At 43.5% G+C, this 17,772-nt stretch overlaps 1 protein-coding gene across 1 annotated transcript in view; it reads left to right on the top strand.

Annotated features, from left to right (window-relative positions):
* LOC147219613 (F-actin-uncapping protein LRRC16A-like) overlaps nt 1–16,532 on the top strand; it is a 34,727-nt gene extending 18,195 nt beyond the window's left edge. The window contains exon 4 of the transcript XR_015108027.1: nt 16,496–16,532. The gene's annotated coding sequence lies outside the window, so the exon portion shown is untranslated. The remainder of the gene's footprint in view (nt 1–16,495) is intronic.
* Nucleotides 16,533–17,772: the final 1,240 nt, after the last annotated feature.

Genomic DNA, 17,772 nt, shown 5'->3' with positions numbered 1-17,772 from the left:
TCAAATAAACCCAGAACACACATGAGCATCAATCACCAGTCGGACAATTTATTGACACACAACTCTTCAGGACTGGTTCTGTCAAGTTGATCTTTTCCTTTTAATGAATTCAGAGATTTCTGGATATACAAGTCAGTGTCCACATGGTGGAGAAGGTTCCGTTCCCAGACCGACAAAATACGGTCGCAGGTATGTTTTTATACGTGCACACATTTGTGTGTGGAGAAATGACATTTGGTGATTCTTTTTTCCCCCCTCCTTAGTGTTTTGTGTAAAGTTAGCAAGATGTTTTTTTTATGCTAAAGTAAAATAAAGTATCCATGTGCAAAGTCAGTGGGTCCTATGTGGTTCAAAACCTAAGTGCTCCATCCATTTTTTTTCCTAAGTATTTTTCTCTAAGTGTAAAGTTAGACACATGCAAACTGGAAAGCTCAGTGTCTCATCGACATTTGGTGATTTTTTTTTTTCAAGTGTTTTCTGAATCAAATCCTAAGTCCTTTTTCCTATTTACTTTCTACCTGACACAGCATGCTCTGCCTCTGCCAAAGAGTTTTTTTTTTTTCCTTCTAAGTGCTTTTCTCTAAGAGTAGGGTTGTATACGTGAAACCCGAAAACATGAACCTAACTGGTTAGCTCAGTGCCATAAGCTGCCGACACTGCATGTGGAAACTGCTGGTTCGAGTCCAGCGCCGGTCAATATTGGCAATATCGGGTTCAAGTCTTCCTTTGCCAAATGTATCTAAGTACAATTTGTTTTTTTTCTAAGTGCTTTTTCCCTCTAAGTGTGACGTTATATAGGAGAAACCCGGATTTCCCTCTGTGACTGGTTAGCGCAGTGCCATAAGCCACTGACGCTGTATGTGATACCGCTGGTTCAAGTCCAGTACCAGTCACACAGCCACATCGGGTACCCGCCCGGTGGAAGGCCGACAACAGCCAGGTCGGGTCCCAACCCCGATACAAGGCCGACGTGGGGGAGTCAGGCGAAGCAAGGAGGAGGGCAGGAGGCAGACAGGCCGAGATAGGGAGGAGGGGGGGCCCCACTAACCAGGGCCCCCCGGGGGGACTTTGGGGGTAGAGAGAGGGGGGCAGGCAGACGAGCACCGTAGAAACAGCCCTGCTAGAGAAATTTCTATTTTTTGGAAAATTACACATAGGGGGCCCAGAAACACATTTGGAGGGGATACATACTTTATTCATTTTTGCAAAGCTAGCCAGAGTGCGCATCACTCTTACATGCACAACGTCTGGCCTCACCACACCTGCAACAAGCACAAACAACAATTAGAGATGCACTGTCAAACAATACTTTCATTTCAACGCATACAAAGAAAACCTCCTCAACTACACAACAATCCATCTTAAATATCAGCAATTAACATTGTGCTTAACACTAAATAACATTATACAAAATTAACAACAACAATTCAAGACATCACTTACCATTATATTTACAAACACTTGGGATGTACATTTCTCCACTCTCAGGACAATCTGAAAAACACAGATTCTCATCACACTTTGCAAAACAAACAATACAATGACGTTCCATCAAGCCTTCTTTTACCTTCAACCTTGTTTATGGATGCTAATTCACAGTCTGCATTGAAACCCAACAGTCACCTCAGTGGCCAGACATCTTTAGTGACAATTTACATATTTGACTATTTGTGAATGTCCACATTGAGTCTACTTTTGGTATATCAAGACAATTTTTAGTTTGCCCTTCAGTCAAACAGGAGCATCCTGAGGAATACATGCAATCCATTGAGCTGTTTTACAGATAAGACACAATTACTTCTCTATTTACAGAGACTACAAAGATATATACTATATACATGGACTTGAACCAGTGCCCTTCTGGTTCAGAAGATCAGCCAGATCTGGTAAACATAAATCCACATAAACATGTGCAAAATATGAAGCAAATGCACTGGGATCCTTCCTGCCAAGCTGATTGGAAGTATATATATATATATAGATCTATGCAGGGACAGAACCTGCTTTGAGCCAGATTTAACATCCTGTGTCCAACAGCTGAATAGATTCACATAAAGACATTCCAAGAAACTGCAGAGAACATTTCAATCTGCAAAATAGTTCCTCACTCATCTTCAGATGACCTCCTATACAAGATGTCTACCTCCGCTCTTGAGTCACCTTATAAATTTATTCAGGAAAGCCTATGGTGGACACCAAGCCTACCCACCGTTTCAGAATTAAGCCTGACTTTCACCTCCAAAACATTCCTCAAGGTGTCGCCAAGTCACTTCCTGTCAGTACAACTGACTCTGCCAAGTCTTTAGCTTTGCACCTGCTCATCCACCTTTCCTCTTATGGCACAAGTTTATTCTGATGCAACTTGTGCATTCATTCATGGCATTTATCAGGTCCGTCTAGGCCAGGGAGACCAAACAAGAGGAACCGAATTATCCAGACACAAGTTATAGGAAAGAGTATTTATTCAAAATTTGCAAAAACAATGGTACAAAGCAGAAAGTCCTCGGCTCCTAAGCAGTTTGTGGCTTGACAACCGCTGCCTCCTCCAAAAGCAATTCCCCAGTTCAGAGAGCGTGCAGCTCCCAGAGGGTATCTGGCGTCGCCCAGGACCAATAGGGGACGGCAACTGGTTCCCATTTACTAAATGCTCTCAGCTGCTCAGAACTACCTGCAACATACAGAGGGAAACAGAGCCACAGATGAACAGACAGTGAAACCAACATGCACTGCAAAGAGTTACAACACTAAAGCACTTCCATAGGTTAACAGACACCACTTTAACAAGCAGACAAGCGCTGTGCAAAGGAAGTTGTATTTCAAATCTCATGCTAATACAGCCGTTCCACAGTAGCTACCAGAAAAGCTGAGCAGATCAAACAAAACCAGAGCTTTTTGGGAGCTGCTCCCATTTATTGCCAGACATGGGGCAAGAAACAGCCAAACATCATTTTGGTTTTCTAAGCTCTTCTGGCAACATCAGCTCTCATGATGGCAGGTTCTAAGTGCACCAACTGTCAAATGCTACAAATGTTATCTTGTCACTTTAACAAACACCTACACCTCTGGTACCACCTCCTAGGCAGTATTGATTTTTTTTCCCACAGCCTGATTCTGAGCCCTGTTGCAGTTCATGCAGAATACTAAGACTGCATCTTGTCACTCAGGACAGTTTGCAATAGCAATGTCCAAATGTCTCAGGGCCACTCGTGTCACTCTACACTCTCAAAATGAACAGTTTCTCCACCTCACATACATTGAAAGGAGAATCATGCAAACATACCGACTGACATCCAGAGGTGGTGATCCAAACGAAAGCCAAGCGTTGCGTTCCGTACAGACGAGCCTGAGGAGTCTCTTGTGAAGGCACGGGGTCACGATCGCCCATCAGAGGAGACGAAGCAGCAACACCTACTTGGACAGAAATAAGAGCAAAACAGTTTTTGTTCCTCCAAAGATCCAAAAATAAGGCAGTAAATAAAAGTTAAATTGAAGCACAACCTCTGGTCCCTTCTTACCTTCCAACACTAAGATGAAGCGCAGCAACTCAATGTGTGCAAGACACCTCTTGCGATTCCACAGCCGAAAGCGACCATCCAGCACTCAGCAGGTTCTCCTCAGAGCCTCGGCATCGCCAGGAAATGACATCACGGCCGGTATAAAAAGGCCGCCATCCTGGCACGGACCAATAGGAGGCCGCGACCAATTAGCATTTACTAAACGCTTTCACCTGCTGCGAATTTCCTACAACACATAAGATCGGATCAACTTTGTTCCTTTATTCCTTTATAACTTTTACACTGGTGTGAAAAAGGAATTTCCCCTCTAGAGATGAATACAGTGGATCAGATCTTACTCCATGTTGCAGGTGATGTGCAGCAGGTGAAAGCGTTTAGTAAATGCGGCCTCCTATTGGTCCCTGCCAGGACGCTGGGCTTTTTATACTGGCGTCATTTTGGGCGACGCCTGATCTCTGTGGAGAGCCAGCTGAGAGGTTGAGGTTCACTGGGAAATTACTGCCTTTTTTTTTTTTTTTTTTTTTTTTTTTTTTTTTTTTTTTTTTTTTTTTTTTTTTTTTTCCTCCTTCTCTTCCCCTTCATTTTTTGGTGATGAAAAACTACTTTTTGTTTTGTCTTTCAGATCTGATGCATTTGTTTGGAGTGTTTGTGTCCTGAGAGCTCTGGTGAGTTATTGTCCTTGTTTGTCTTCAATGCAAGTGTTGCTGCAGACTTCAGTGCTTCAATAAGTTTCAGATTCTCCTCCCCAGTGATCTTTGTACCTGTGCTCATCTGTTTGCAGTCATGAAGACTGTTTTTGACTGGTTCTTCATGAGAAGAGAACTGGACTTCCCTTGGAGGACTTCAGGTGATGTTCTGGAGGTGAAAGTAGAAACTGCAGATGTGATGCTCAGTGTTAGTGGCTCTGCCTCAGAGCTGCAGGAGTTACATGTCAGGTTACGGCCGTGGTTAAATCAATGTATGTATTTCTAAAGTGTTCTTTCAGATGCCGTCCATAAATGTTGTGTTTGGTCTTGTAGGCGTCCTGACAAGGATCCTGAGCCCCAGAAGAAGCCTGTCCGACACAAGCAAGGTAGTGTGTGTGTGTGCGCGCGCGCAATAAGTTTACTTTTGTGTAAAGTTAGCAAAATGTTTGAGGTGTCTTTACCTGTTGCAATTTTAAATGCTTGTAGTTTTCCTGCTGTGAAAATAAAGTGTACTTGTACACCCTGATATCAGTGTCACTTTATTTTTTAAAATCCTTTTTAGTTTATCCTTTTCCTGTTAAACATTTTTCTACGTTTGACTCAGAGTCTGACGCAGTGACTCTTTAGTGCAAAGATAATCTTCAGTATTTCTTCTAAATATTGCACTTGCAAATCCTTCACTCTGAGATTGACTTGCAGTATTTCTGTCTGCATTTTGGACTGTTTATGATTAATTTGAACTATTAAGAATAATTCAATCATTGACTGGTCAGAAATGACCAGGATGTGTCTGCATGTTTTTACGCTGCACACTCAGTGCACCGCAAATGAGTAAGTTATGTATCATTTTTCTGTAACTCTGCCCGGCGTCCAGCCAATCATACGATGCAATTACGCATCGAATCACGGCATTGACAGTACTTGCTCTGCCCGTACACGCTATAGAACAGTAAAAGTGTGGCAGAGTTAATTGGATGCTAACATGCTAACGCCTTATCATGGCGTCCCCTCAAAGTAAAAGCAATGCGGTTCTTGAACGTCTGCTCTGCAAAACATGCAGCGAAGCCAAAGTAGGAAGTGACTTTTCCAGTGGAAAATATGGATGAAATGGAAGCCATGATGGCTGTTGCTCTGGTTGCCGTCGGATACGTCCTCTATGGAGGAGTCTGGGGAGTGACCTCCTCAGATGTTTGACTGTTTCTTCACTGCAACTATCAATGTCCCAGTGAGGCTCTCAGCCTGGCCATGTCGGGAAACATTGTCTGCAAACTATTCTGGCAAAGCTGAATTGTTTCTCTGGATTTCAGCTGAAGCTCCACTTTTTTTTTTTCTTGTAAGAAAAAGCCATTTTAGCTCAATTCTGAGTCGTTGGCAGAATGGAGTCGGTCCTCAGAACACGCTCACCTGAAACCACCGGCCGAGGGCTGAACCGGAAGTTAGCGATGGAAGCTTCGAGTGCTAGTTCAGGGAAACTAAATTTAAAATGTGTAGATGTGATGCCAAAGAATGCAGTGAGTCTGTATAGTTCATCCTGTTCTGTGTTGAATGACACTAAAAGGAAAAGGTGTTCAGAACCTACAGGTAAGTACGGGACAAGGAGACGGCTTGCAAGCGCAGCGTCTTCGTCGTGAACCTTCTTGGATTCGCAAGGAAGCTGCAGGGAGAGAAACTCAGTGGTCGGCGCTCACGTCCGAAGGAAGACCTCGACCGCCACATGAGGGCGAGACCTGCAGATGCTGATCTCTGATTGGGTCGCGGTGCTGTTGTATGATATTGCATCTGCAGGAGCGGGAAGACAACTTGACCCTACCTGGGTGTGAAGGGGAAACACACCCCAATTTTTTGGACCAAAATGTAAATAAACTTTACTGTATCACAGCCTGAAGGTCCACAACGATGTAAGTGCCATCATTAGTGAAACGTCCGATTTGGTCAAATAAACCCAGAACACACATGAGCATCAATCACCAGTCGGACAATTTATTGACACACAACTCTTCAGGACTGGTTCTGTCAAGTTGATCTTTTCCTTTTAATGAATTCAGAGATTTCTGGATATACAAGTCAGTGTCCACATGGTGGAGAAGGTTCCGTTCCCAGACCGACAAAATACGGTCGCAGGTATGTTTTTATACGTGCACACATTTGTGTGTGGAGAAATGACATTTGGTGATTCTTTTTTCCCCCCTCCTTAGTGTTTTGTGTAAAGTTAGCAAGATGTTTTTTTTATGCTAAAGTAAAATAAAGTATCCATGTGCAAAGTCAGTGGGTCCTATGTGGTTCAAAACCTAAGTGCTCCATCCATTTTTTTTCCTAAGTATTTTTCTCTAAGTGTAAAGTTAGACACATGCAAACTGGAAAGCTCAGTGTCTCATCGACATTTGGTGATTTTTTTTTTTCAAGTGTTTTCTGAATCAAATCCTAAGTCCTTTTTCCTATTTACTTTCTACCTGACACAGCATGCTCTGCCTCTGCCAAAGAGTTTTTTTTTTTTCCTTCTAAGTGCTTTTCTCTAAGAGTAGGGTTGTATACGTGAAACCCGAAAACATGAACCTAACTGGTTAGCTCAGTGCCATAAGCTGCCGACACTGCATGTGGAAACTGCTGGTTCGAGTCCAGCGCCGGTCAATATTGGCAATATCGGGTTCAAGTCTTCCTTTGCCAAATGTATCTAAGTACAATTTGTTTTTTTTCTAAGTGCTTTTTCCCTCTAAGTGTGACGTTATATAGGAGAAACCCGGATTTCCCTCTGTGACTGGTTAGCGCAGTGCCATAAGCCACTGACGCTGTATGTGATACCGCTGGTTCAAGTCCAGTACCAGTCACACAGCCACATCGGGTACCCGCCCGGTGGAAGGCCGACAACAGCCAGGTCGGGTCCCAACCCCGATACAAGGCCGACGTGGGGGAGTCAGGCGAAGCAAGGAGGAGGGCAGGAGGCAGACAGGCCGAGATAGGGAGGAGGGGGGGCCCCACTAACCAGGGCCCCCCGGGGGGACTTTGGGGGTAGAGAGAGGGGGGCAGGCAGACGAGCACCGTAGAAACAGCCCTGCTAGAGAAATTTCTATTTTTTGGAAAATTACACATAGGGGGCCCAGAAACACATTTGGAGGGGATACATACTTTATTCATTTTTGCAAAGCTAGCCAGAGTGCGCATCACTCTTACATGCACAACGTCTGGCCTCACCACACCTGCAACAAGCACAAACAACAATTAGAGATGCACTGTCAAACAATACTTTCATTTCAACGCATACAAAGAAAACCTCCTCAACTACACAACAATCCATCTTAAATATCAGCAATTAACATTGTGCTTAACACTAAATAACATTATACAAAATTAACAACAACAATTCAAGACATCACTTACCATTATATTTACAAACACTTGGGATGTACATTTCTCCACTCTCAGGACAATCTGAAAAACACAGATTCTCATCACACTTTGCAAAACAAACAATACAATGACGTTCCATCAAGCCTTCTTTTACCTTCAACCTTGTTTATGGATGCTAATTCACAGTCTGCATTGAAACCCAACAGTCACCTCAGTGGCCAGACATCTTTAGTGACAATTTACATATTTGACTATTTGTGAATGTCCACATTGAGTCTACTTTTGGTATATCAAGACAATTTTTAGTTTGCCCTTCAGTCAAACAGGAGCATCCTGAGGAATACATGCAATCCATTGAGCTGTTTTACAGATAAGACACAATTACTTCTCTATTTACAGAGACTACAAAGATATATACTATATACATGGACTTGAACCAGTGCCCTTCTGGTTCAGAAGATCAGCCAGATCTGGTAAACATAAATCCACATAAACATGTGCAAAATATGAAGCAAATGCACTGGGATCCTTCCTGCCAAGCTGATTGGAAGTATATATATATATATAGATCTATGCAGGGACAGAACCTGCTTTGAGCCAGATTTAACATCCTGTGTCCAACAGCTGAATAGATTCACATAAAGACATTCCAAGAAACTGCAGAGAACATTTCAATCTGCAAAATAGTTCCTCACTCATCTTCAGATGACCTCCTATACAAGATGTCTACCTCCGCTCTTGAGTCACCTTATAAATTTATTCAGGAAAGCCTATGGTGGACACCAAGCCTACCCACCGTTTCAGAATTAAGCCTGACTTTCACCTCCAAAACATTCCTCAAGGTGTCGCCAAGTCACTTCCTGTCAGTACAACTGACTCTGCCAAGTCTTTAGCTTTGCACCTGCTCATCCACCTTTCCTCTTATGGCACAAGTTTATTCTGATGCAACTTGTGCATTCATTCATGGCATTTATCAGGTCCGTCTAGGCCAGGGAGACCAAACAAGAGGAACCGAATTATCCAGACACAAGTTATAGGAAAGAGTATTTATTCAAAATTTGCAAAAACAATGGTACAAAGCAGAAAGTCCTCGGCTCCTAAGCAGTTTGTGGCTTGACAACCGCTGCCTCCTCCAAAAGCAATTCCCCAGTTCAGAGAGCGTGCAGCTCCCAGAGGGTATCTGGCGTCGCCCAGGACCAATAGGGGACGGCAACTGGTTCCCATTTACTAAATGCTCTCAGCTGCTCAGAACTACCTGCAACATACAGAGGGAAACAGAGCCACAGATGAACAGACAGTGAAACCAACATGCACTGCAAAGAGTTACAACACTAAAGCACTTCCATAGGTTAACAGACACCACTTTAACAAGCAGACAAGCGCTGTGCAAAGGAAGTTGTATTTCAAATCTCATGCTAATACAGCCGTTCCACAGTAGCTACCAGAAAAGCTGAGCAGATCAAACAAAACCAGAGCTTTTTGGGAGCTGCTCCCATTTATTGCCAGACATGGGGCAAGAAACAGCCAAACATCATTTTGGTTTTCTAAGCTCTTCTGGCAACATCAGCTCTCATGATGGCAGGTTCTAAGTGCACCAACTGTCAAATGCTACAAATGTTATCTTGTCACTTTAACAAACACCTACACCTCTGGTACCACCTCCTAGGCAGTATTGATTTTTTTTCCCACAGCCTGATTCTGAGCCCTGTTGCAGTTCATGCAGAATACTAAGACTGCATCTTGTCACTCAGGACAGTTTGCAATAGCAATGTCCAAATGTCTCAGGGCCACTCGTGTCACTCTACACTCTCAAAATGAACAGTTTCTCCACCTCACATACATTGAAAGGAGAATCATGCAAACATACCGACTGACATCCAGAGGTGGTGATCCAAACGAAAGCCAAGCGTTGCGTTCCGTACAGACGAGCCTGAGGAGTCTCTTGTGAAGGCACGGGGTCACGATCGCCCATCAGAGGAGACGAAGCAGCAACACCTACTTGGACAGAAATAAGAGCAAAACAGTTTTTGTTCCTCCAAAGATCCAAAAATAAGGCAGTAAATAAAAGTTAAATTGAAGCACAACCTCTGGTCCCTTCTTACCTTCCAACACTAAGATGAAGCGCAGCAACTCAATGTGTGCAAGACACCTCTTGCGATTCCACAGCCGAAAGCGACCATCCAGCACTCAGCAGGTTCTCCTCAGAGCCTCGGCATCGCCAGGAAATGACATCACGGCCGGTATAAAAAGGCCGCCATCCTGGCACGGACCAATAGGAGGCCGCGACCAATTAGCATTTACTAAACGCTTTCACCTGCTGCGAATTTCCTACAACACATAAGATCGGATCAACTTTGTTCCTTTATTCCTTTATAACTTTTACACTGGTGTGAAAAAGGAATTTCCCCTCTAGAGATGAATACAGTGGATCAGATCTTACTCCATGTTGCAGGTGATGTGCAGCAGGTGAAAGCGTTTAGTAAATGCGGCCTCCTATTGGTCCCTGCCAGGACGCTGGGCTTTTTATACTGGCGTCATTTTGGGCGACGCCTGATCTCTGTGGAGAGCCAGCTGAGAGGTTGAGGTTCACTGGGAAATTACTGCCTTTTTTTTTTTTTTTTTTTTTTTTTTTTTTTTTTTTTTTTTTTTTTCCTCCTTCTCTTCCCCTTCATTTTTTGGTGATGAAAAACTACTTTTTGTTTTGTCTTTCAGATCTGATGCATTTGTTTGGAGTGTTTGTGTCCTGAGAGCTCTGGTGAGTTATTGTCCTTGTTTGTCTTCAATGCAAGTGTTGCTGCAGACTTCAGTGCTTCAATAAGTTTCAGATTCTCCTCCCCAGTGATCTTTGTACCTGTGCTCATCTGTTTGCAGTCATGAAGACTGTTTTTGACTGGTTCTTCATGAGAAGAGAACTGGACTTCCCTTGGAGGACTTCAGGTGATGTTCTGGAGGTGAAAGTAGAAACTGCAGATGTGATGCTCAGTGTTAGTGGCTCTGCCTCAGAGCTGCAGGAGTTACATGTCAGGTTACGGCCGTGGTTAAATCAATGTATGTATTTCTAAAGTGTTCTTTCAGATGCCGTCCATAAATGTTGTGTTTGGTCTTGTAGGCGTCCTGACAAGGATCCTGAGCCCCAGAAGAAGCCTGTCCGACACAAGCAAGGTAGTGTGTGTGTGTGCGCGCGCGCAATAAGTTTACTTTTGTGTAAAGTTAGCAAAATGTTTGAGGTGTCTTTACCTGTTGCAATTTTAAATGCTTGTAGTTTTCCTGCTGTGAAAATAAAGTGTACTTGTACACCCTGATATCAGTGTCACTTTATTTTTTAAAATCCTTTTTAGTTTATCCTTTTCCTGTTAAACATTTTTCTACGTTTGACTCAGAGTCTGACGCAGTGACTCTTTAGTGCAAAGATAATCTTCAGTATTTCTTCTAAATATTGCACTTGCAAATCCTTCACTCTGAGATTGACTTGCAGTATTTCTGTCTGCATTTTGGACTGTTTATGATTAATTTGAACTATTAAGAATAATTCAATCATTGACTGGTCAGAAATGACCAGGATGTGTCTGCATGTTTTTACGCTGCACACTCAGTGCACCGCAAATGAGTAAGTTATGTATCATTTTTCTGTAACTCTGCCCGGCGTCCAGCCAATCATACGATGCAATTACGCATCGAATCACGGCATTGACAGTACTTGCTCTGCCCGTACACGCTATAGAACAGTAAAAGTGTGGCAGAGTTAATTGGATGCTAACATGCTAACGCCTTATCATGGCGTCCCCTCAAAGTAAAAGCAATGCGGTTCTTGAACGTCTGCTCTGCAAAACATGCAGCGAAGCCAAAGTAGGAAGTGACTTTTCCAGTGGAAAATATGGATGAAATGGAAGCCATGATGGCTGTTGCTCTGGTTGCCGTCGGATACGTCCTCTATGGAGGAGTCTGGGGAGTGACCTCCTCAGATGTTTGACTGTTTCTTCACTGCAACTATCAATGTCCCAGTGAGGCTCTCAGCCTGGCCATGTCGGGAAACATTGTCTGCAAACTATTCTGGCAAAGCTGAATTGTTTCTCTGGATTTCAGCTGAAGCTCCACTTTTTTTTTTTCTTGTAAGAAAAAGCCATTTTAGCTCAATTCTGAGTCGTTGGCAGAATGGAGTCGGTCCTCAGAACACGCTCACCTGAAACCACCGGCCGAGGGCTGAACCGGAAGTTAGCGATGGAAGCTTCGAGTGCTAGTTCAGGGAAACTAAATTTAAAATGTGTAGATGTGATGCCAAAGAATGCAGTGAGTCTGTATAGTTCATCCTGTTCTGTGTTGAATGACACTAAAAGGAAAAGGTGTTCAGAACCTACAGGTAAGTACGGGACAAGGAGACGGCTTGCAAGCGCAGCGTCTTCGTCGTGAACCTTCTTGGATTCGCAAGGAAGCTGCAGGGAGAGAAACTCAGTGGTCGGCGCTCACGTCCGAAGGAAGACCTCGACCGCCACATGAGGGCGAGACCTGCAGATGCTGATCTCTGATTGGGTCGCGGTGCTGTTGTATGATATTGCATCTGCAGGAGCGGGAAGACAACTTGACCCTACCTGGGTGTGAAGGGGAAACACACCCCAATTTTTTGGACCAAAATGTAAATAAACTTTACTGTATCACAGCCTGAAGGTCCACAACGATGTAAGTGCCATCATTAGTGAAACGTCCGATTTGGTCAAATAAACCCAGAACACACATGAGCATCAATCACCAGTCGGACAATTTATTGACACACAACTCTTCAGGACTGGTTCTGTCAAGTTGATCTTTTCCTTTTAATGAATTCAGAGATTTCTGGATATACAAGTCAGTGTCCACATGGTGGAGAAGGTTCCGTTCCCAGACCGACAAAATACGGTCGCAGGTATGTTTTTATACGTGCACACATTTGTGTGTGGAGAAATGACATTTGGTGATTCTTTTTTCCCCCCTCCTTAGTGTTTTGTGTAAAGTTAGCAAGATGTTTTTTTTATGCTAAAGTAAAATAAAGTATCCATGTGCAAAGTCAGTGGGTCCTATGTGGTTCAAAACCTAAGTGCTCCATCCATTTTTTTTCCTAAGTATTTTTCTCTAAGTGTAAAGTTAGACACATGCAAACTGGAAAGCTCAGTGTCTCATCGACATTTGGTGATTTTTTTTTTTCAAGTGTTTTCTGAATCAAATCCTAAGTCCTTTTTCCTATTTACTTTCTACCTGACACAGCATGCTCTGCCTCTGCCAAAGAGTTTTTTTTTTTTCCTTCTAAGTGCTTTTCTCTAAGAGTAGGGTTGTATACGTGAAACCCGAAAACATGAACCTAACTGGTTAGCTCAGTGCCATAAGCTGCCGACACTGCATGTGGAAACTGCTGGTTCGAGTCCAGCGCCGGTCAATATTGGCAATATCGGGTTCAAGTCTTCCTTTGCCAAATGTATCTAAGTACAATTTGTTTTTTTTCTAAGTGCTTTTTCCCTCTAAGTGTGACGTTATATAGGAGAAACCCGGATTTCCCTCTGTGACTGGTTAGCGCAGTGCCATAAGCCACTGACGCTGTATGTGATACCGCTGGTTCAAGTCCAGTACCAGTCACACAGCCACATCGGGTACCCGCCCGGTGGAAGGCCGACAACAGCCAGGTCGGGTCCCAACCCCGATACAAGGCCGACGTGGGGGAGTCAGGCGAAGCAAGGAGGAGGGCAGGAGGCAGACAGGCCGAGATAGGGAGGAGGGGGGGCCCCACTAACCAGGGCCCCCCGGGGGGACTTTGGGGGTAGAGAGAGGGGGGCAGGCAGACGAGCACCGTAGAAACAGCCCTGCTAGAGAAATTTCTATTTTTTGGAAAATTACACATAGGGGGCCCAGAAACACATTTGGAGGGGATACATACTTTATTCATTTTTGCAAAGCTAGCCAGAGTGCGCATCACTCTTACATGCACAACGTCTGGCCTCACCACACCTGCAACAAGCACAAACAACAATTAGAGATGCACTGTCAAACAATACTTTCATTTCAACGCATACAAAGAAAACCTCCTCAACTACACAACAATCCATCTTAAATATCAGCAATTAACATTGTGCTTAACACTAAATAACATTATACAAAATTAACAACAACAATTCAAGACATCACTTACCATTATATTTACAAACACTTGGGATGTACATTTCTCCACTCTCAGGACAATCTGAAAAACACAGATTCTCATCACACTTTGCAAAACAAACAATACAATGACGTTCCATCAAGCCTTCTTTTACCTTCAACCCTGTTTCTGGATGCTAATTCACAGTCTGCATTGAAACCCAACAGTCACCTCAGTGGCCAGACATCTTTAGTGACAATTTACATATTTGACTATTTGTGAATGTCCACATTGAGTCTACTTTTGGTATATCAAGACAATTTTTAGTTTGCCCTTCAGTCAAACAGGAGCATCCTGAGGAATACATGCAATCCATTGAGCTGTTTTACAGATAAGACACAATTACTTCTCTATTTACAGAGACTACAAAGATATATACTATATACATGGACTTGAACCAGTGCCCTTCTGGTTCAGAAGATCAGCCAGATCTGGTAAACATAAATCCACATAAACATGTGCAAAATATGAAGCAAATGCACTGGGATCCTTCCTGCCAAGCTGATTGGAAGTATATATATATATATAGATCTATGCAGGGACAGAACCTGCTTTGAGCCAGATTTAACATCCTGTGTCCAACAGCTGAATAGATTCACATAAAGACATTCCAAGAAACTGCAGAGAACATTTCAATCTGCAAAATAGTTCCTCACTCATCTTCAGATGACCTCCTATACAAGATGTCTACCTCCGCTCTTGAGTCACCTTATAAATTTATTCAGGAAAGCCTATGGTGGACACCAAGCCTACCCACCGTTTCAGAATTAAGCCTGACTTTCACCTCCAAAACATTCCTCAAGGTGTCGCCAAGTCACTTCCTGTCAGTACAACTGACTCTGCCAAGTCTTTAGCTTTGCACCTGCTCATCCACCTTTCCTCTTATGGCACAAGTTTATTCTGATGCAACTTGTGCATTCATTCATGGCATTTATCAGGTCCGTCTAGGCCAGGGAGACCAAACAAGAGGAACCGAATTATCCAGACACAAGTTATAGGAAAGAGTATTTATTCAAAATTTGCAAAAACAATGGTACAAAGCAGAAAGTCCTCGGCTCCTAAGCAGTTTGTGGCTTGACAACCGCTGCCTCCTCCAAAAGCAATTCCCCAGTTCAGAGAGCGTGCAGCTCCCAGAGGGTATCTGGCGTCGCCCAGGACCAATAGGGGACGGCAACTGGTTCCCATTTACTAAATGCTCTCAGCTGCTCAGAACTACCTGCAACATACAGAGGGAAACAGAGCCACAGATGAACAGACAGTGAAACCAACATGCACTGCAAAGAGTTACAACACTAAAGCACTTCCATAGGTTAACAGACACCACTTTAACAAGCAGACAAGCGCTGTGCAAAGGAAGTTGTATTTCAAATCTCATGCTAATACAGCCGTTCCACAGTAGCTACCAGAAAAGCTGAGCAGATCAAACAAAACCAGAGCTTTTTGGGAGCTGCTCCCATTTATTGCCAGACATGGGGCAAGAAACAGCCAAACATCATTTTGGTTTTCTAAGCTCTTCTGGCAACATCAGCTCTCATGATGGCAGGTTCTAAGTGCACCAACTGTCAAATGCTACAAATGTTATCTTGTCACTTTAACAAACACCTACACCTCTGGTACCACCTCCTAGGCAGTATTGATTTTTTTTCCCACAGCCTGATTCTGAGCCCTGTTGCAGTTCATGCAGAATACTAAGACTGCATCTTGTCACTCAGGACAGTTTGCAATAGCAATGTCCAAATGTCTCAGGGCCACTCGTATCACTCTACCCTCCCAAAATGAACAGTTTCTCCACCTCACATACATTGAAAGGAGAATCATGCAAACATACCGACTGACATCCAGAGGTGGTGATCCAAACGAAAGCCAAGCATTGCGTTCCGTACAGACGAGCCTGAGGAGTCTCTTGTGAAGGCACGGGGTCACGATCGCCCATCAGAGACGAATCAGCAACACCTACTTGGACAGAAATAAGAGCAAAACAGTTTTTGTTCCTCCAAAGATCCAAAAATGGGCAGTAAATAAAAGTTAAATTGAAGCACAACCTCTGGTCCCTTCTTACCTTCCAACACTAAGATGAAGCGCAGCAACTCAATGTGTGCAAGACACCTCTTGCGATTCCACAGCCGAAAGCGACCATCCAGCACTCAGCAGGTTCTCCTCAGAGCCTCGGCATCGCCAGGAAATGACATCACGGCCGGTATAAAAAGGCCGCCATCCTGGCACGGACCAATAGGAGGCCGCGACCAATTAGCATTTACTAAACGCTTTCACCTGCTGCGAATTTCCTACAACACATAAGATCGGAGCAACTTTATTCCTTTATAACTTTTACACTGGTGTGAAAAAAGGAATTTCCCCTCTGGAGATGAATACAGTGGATCAGATCTTACTCCATGTTGCAGGTCATGTGCAGCAGGTGAAAGCGTTTAGTAAATGCGGCCTCCTATTGGTCCCTGCCAGGACGCTGGGCTTTTTATACTGGCGTCATTTTGGGCGACGCCTGATCTCTGTGGAGAGCCAGCTGAGAGGTTGAGGTTCACTGGGAAATTGCTGCTTTTTTTTTTTTTTCAATTTTTTTTTTTTTTTTTTTTTTTTGGTGATGAAAAACTACTTTGTGTTTTGTCTTTCAGATCTGATGCATTTGTTTGGAGTGTTTGTGTCCTGAGAGCTCTGGTGAGTTATTGTCCTTGTTTGTCTTCAATGCAAGTGTTGCTGCAGACTTCAGTGCTTCAATAAGTTTCAGATTCTCCTCCCCAGTGATCTTTGTACCTGTGCTCATCTGTTTGCAGTCCTGAAGACTGTTTGGGACCAGTTCTTCATGAGAAGAGAACTGGGGTTCCCCTGAAGGAGGACTTAAGGTAATGTTCTGGAGGTGAAAGTAGAAACTGCAGATGTGATGCTCAGTGTTAGTGGCTCTGCCTCAGAGCTGCAGGAGTTACATGTCAGGTTACGGCCGTGGTTAAATCAATGCATTTAATTCTAAAGTGTTCTTTCAGACGACGTCCATAAATGTTGTGTTTGGTCTTGTAGGCCTCCTGACAAGGATCCTGAGCCCCAGAAGAAGCCTGTCCAACACAAGAAAGGTAGTGTGTGTGTGTGTGTGTGTGTGTGCGCGCGCAATAAGTTTACTTTTGTGTAAAGTTAGCAAAATGTTTGTCTTTACCTGTTGCAATTTAACATGCTTGTAGTTTTCCTGCTGTGAAAATAAAGTGTACTTGTACACCCTGATATCAGTGTCACTTTATTTTTTAAAATCCTTTTTAGTTTATCCTTTTCCTGTTAAACATTTTTCTAAGTTTGACTCCGAGTCTGACGCAGTGACTCTTTAGTGCAAAGATAATCTTCAGTATTTCTTCTAAATATTGCACTTGGAAATCCTTCACTTTGAGATTGACTTGCAGTATTTCTGTCTGCATTTTGGACTGTTTATGATTAATTTGAACTATTAAGAATAATTCAATCATTGACTGGTCAGAAATGACCAGGATGTGGCTATTGCATGTTTTTACGCTGCACACTCAGTGCACCGCAAATGAATTAGTTATGTATCATTTTTCTGTAACTCTGCCCGGCGTCCAGCCAATCATACGATGCAATTACGCATCGAATCACGGCATTGACACTACTTGCTCTGCCCGTACACGCTATAGAACAGTAAAAGTGTGGCAGAGTTAATTTGATGCTAACATGCTAACGCCTTATCATGGCGTCCCCTCAAAGTAAAAGCAATGCGGTTCTTGAACGTCTGCTCTGCAAAACATGCAGCGAAGCCAAAGTAGGAAGTGACTTTCCAGTGGAAAATATGGACGAAGCCATGATGGCTGTTGCTCTGGTTGCCGTCGGATACGTCCTCTATGGAGGAGTCTGGTGAGTGACCTCCACAGATGTTTGACCCGCTGTTTCTTCACTGCAACTATCAATGTCCCAGTGAGGCTCTCAGCCTGGCCATGTCGTGACACATTGTCTGCAAACTATTCTGGCAAAGCTGAATTGTTTCTCTGAATTTCAGCTGAAGCTCCACTTTTTTTTCTTGTAAGAAAAAAACCATTTCAGTTCAATTCTGAGC

Source organism: Fistularia commersonii, chromosome 24 (assembly GCF_037954325.1).
Source record: "Fistularia commersonii isolate RoL2024-O1a breed Wild chromosome 24, RoL_Fcom_v1.0, whole genome shotgun sequence".
In the NCBI taxonomy this organism is placed as follows: Eukaryota; Metazoa; Chordata; class Actinopteri; order Syngnathiformes; family Fistulariidae; genus Fistularia; species Fistularia commersonii.
Note: the sequence above shows the minus strand (reverse complement) of the source record. Positions and strands in the feature narration are given on the sequence as shown.